This window comes from Vigna umbellata, chromosome 1, assembly GCF_029865625.1.
Source record: "Vigna umbellata cultivar VRB3 chromosome 1, Vumbellata_1.0, whole genome shotgun sequence".
Taxonomy (NCBI): Eukaryota; Viridiplantae; Streptophyta; class Magnoliopsida; order Fabales; family Fabaceae; genus Vigna; species Vigna umbellata.
The window spans coordinates 80,137,237-80,141,170 of NC_142165.1; positions in this window are offsets into that span (position 1 = coordinate 80,137,237).

The window sequence follows — 3,934 nt, forward strand, 5'->3', positions numbered from 1 at the left end:
CCGGGTTTTAGTAGACAAAAATATCCTTATATATCATGGATTCTATGTTTTAAGGTTAAGGGTATTTTAATAATTTTCATTCTCAAAACTAAAAAAAAAGAAACCCCCAAACTCTTATTCACCTCTCTCATTCCTCTCAACCCTCTCTCTTTCATCTTTCTCACTCCAACCTTTTCTCTGTCATCCCTACTGTAGTTCTAATTGAAAAAATCAGAAACAATTGTCTTTAAACAATTTGCCTTTATAAAGAGTTGAGTCATTGACATATTCACCTTTAGGCAAAGGTTCATTCAAGATCTCTTCAATTTCACCATCTTCACTAACCTCTCTAATTTCATCATCATCTGCATATGTTGAATCAATATCTCTAAAAACCCTCCAGACCAATTACCAATTCTTTTGGATGTCATTATGCTTGTGAAAATTAGATAAAATTATATACGACAAAATTTATAAAATGAAAACTCATTATAAAGTCATTTTTTGTAAGAAATTGTTTAACAACGAGTGTTTCTGATTTTTTCCAGGCCAATTACCAATTCCTTTGATGTCATTATGCTTGTGAAAATCAGATAAAATTAGATAAAGACAAAAATTATAAAATAAAAACTCATTATAAAATTATTTTTTGTAAGAAATTGTTTAACAACGAGTATTTGTGATTTTTTCCAGGTCAATTACCAATTCCTTTATGCTTGTGAAAATTGGATAAAATTAGTTTTTTATTTTTTCAATTGGGGTTATAGTAGGGATGACAGAGAAGAGATTGGAGTGAGAAAGATGAAAGAGAAAGGGTTGAGAGGAATGAGAAGGGTGAGTAAGGGTTTGGGGGTTCTTTTTTTTAGTTTTGAGAATGAAAATTATTAAAATACCCTTAACCTTAAAACATAGAATCCATGATATATAAGGATATTTTTGTCTACTAAAACCCGGTACACATTGCTAAAATGTACCAACTGAAAAACAGGCGTACGCGCGTTAGCAAACCCATATATATATATATATATATATATATATATATATATATATATATATATATATATATATATATGGGTTTGCTAACGCGCGGACGCCCAGCTGATACATTTTAATAATGTGTATCGAGTTTTAGTAGACAAAAATACTCTTATATCATGGATTCTAAGTTTTAAGGTTAAGCGTATGGTATTTTAATAATTTTCATTCTCAAAACTAAAAAAAAAAAGAAACCCCACAAACCCTTGCTCACCTCCCTCATTCCTCTCAACCATTTCTCTTTCATCCTAAGGTAGCCCCAACTGAAAAAAAAATCAGAAACACTGACTGTTAAACAATCTTACAAAAAATGATTTTATAATGAGTTTTCATTTTATAATTTTTGTTTTATCTAATTTTATCCAATTTTCACAAACATAAAAGAATTGGTAATTGACCTGGAAAAAATCACAAATACTCGCTATTAAACCATTTCTTACAAAAAAAATGATTTTATAATGAGTTTTCATTTTATAATTTTTGTCTTATCTAATTTTATATAATTTTCACAAGCATAATGACATCAAAGGAATTGGTAATTGGCTTGGAAAAAAAAATCAGAAACACTCGTTAAACAATTTCTTACAAAAAATGATTTTATAATGAGTTTTCATTTTATAATTTTTGTCGTATATAATTTTATCTAATTTTCAGAAGCATAATGATATCCGAAGGAATTGGTAATTGGCCTGAAGGGTTTTTTTTAGAGATGATGATTCAACATATGCAGATGATGAAATTAGAGAGGTTAGTGAAGATGGTGAAATTGAAGAGATCTTGAATGAACCTTTGCCTAAAGGTGAATATGTCAATGACTTAACTCTTTACAAAGGCAAATTGTTTAACGACAAGTGTTTCTGATTTTTTCAATTGGGGCTACAATAGGGATGACATAGACAAGGTTGGAGTGAGAGAGATGAAAGAGAAATGGTTGAGAGGAATGAGAGAGGTGAGTAAGGGTTTGGGGGATTTCTTTTTTTTTTTTTTGAGAATGAAAATTATTAAAATACCCTTAACCTTAAAACTTAGAATCCATGATATATAATGGTATTTTTGTCTACTAAAACCCGATACACATTGCTAAAATGTACCAACTGAAACAGGCGTATGCACTTTAGCAAACCCCATATATATATATATATATATATATATATATATATATATATATATATATATATATATATATATATATATATATATATATATAAAGATATATTTTAATTAATAAGTCACAATAATTTAATTTAATTTAAAATCTAACATACAATAATCATAGATTTTTACAGAAAGACATTCAAATAACAAAATATTAATTAATATTTTTTAGAAGACTTATATTAATTTCATTATATCATATATTAACATCTTATCTAATCTCTACATGCAAACTCATAAATAATAAAATTATAATAAGTTTGTTGTAATTAGGTATGCACATTTACACATGTTACAATTCATAAAAATTCACTTGTCTACTTCTCACAACCTAATATATTTGTCTATGTAACTTATATAATCAATGAAACAATGAGATCTTTGTTAAAATATATGTGTCAATACTTAATACACAACTCAAAGAATTGTTTGCATATTATGTATTATGTATTCATACAAATTCAATTAATCACAATAAGTATTGTAACAAAGTATAAATCATTTAAATAAAACCACAAATCAATCAAATATAAATTGTTCTTGCAAGAGCAAATATACCCTATAAAAATCTTTGTTAACAACTCCTTCCTTGCGCTACAACTTCAACCTCCTACTCTCAAGCCGAGAATTGTAGGTCTTTGTCTCCTCAAAACTGAAAGGATGTGTCCCTATAGAAGATACTCAAGTCAGTCAAGAGTGTCAAATAGTAATAAACATTGTAATCATATAAACATAATTAATTTACCTTGTGTACTTTACTATTTGGGTGGTGCTCCCTCCACCACCACACCCTGCTTCTTACACCTCCCCAAATTCTTTTAATTCCAATTTTATTCTTAGGTTAAAACTTTTTTACTTTTACCATTTAAGATTTTTTAATAAATTTGAAAACCTTACTTCTGCAGTTTACTCACTACTCAGTTTTGCACCCCATATCTCATTGATTCCTCTCTTTCCCATTTCACTTCCTCATTTACGTTTCACTCCCTCATTTACGTTTCACTTCCTCTCATCTCTTCTTCCTTTCCTTTCTTTTTCCTTCATTTGTCTCTTCCCCATTTTCATTTCATTGCTTTAATTTGGTTTAATTTTATTTGATTTTCTTTAAATTGATTTTATTTTGATTTGGTTTTATTTTATTTTGTTCTCTTTTAATTTTATCGTGTTTGATTTATTTTATTTCATTTTATGTTCTATTCACTTTATTTCATTTTGTTTTATGTAATTTTATGTGTTTTGTTTTATTTTGTTATTTTTCTCCCATCATTACCGCACCTATGATATTCTTTAATCTGGACTTCATCACCATCAATACCAATTCTTATCTCCTGTGAATCTCATTATCCTTAATCGAAACCTTTTCACAGAATGAATTTGCTCTTTTCGCCAACTAAATTTGGCCTATTCTAAAATTGGTAATCATTCACTCCACCAAATTGCATGATTCACGGAACTCAATTATTTCTTTAGCTTCCCATCACAACTACTGATAGTCTCCACACTCTCCATTCTTATACCTGCTTCTCGTCAAGAACAGGGGGCACCAGAATCTTTCAATTTTTCTCCATTGACGAATGTTGGACATCCGTTGAAGGCCAAACGGATATCCAACATCCGTTTTGGCCTTCGCGGGCTCTGTTCAGGCAACTAACAATAGAACCAGAAGCAGCGACAAAACAACACAAATCTGAAGCAAAAAAACATTAATACACCTTAAATTAAACAATCAAACAATGGTGAAGAAAACCAGTGAAGAAAACCAACT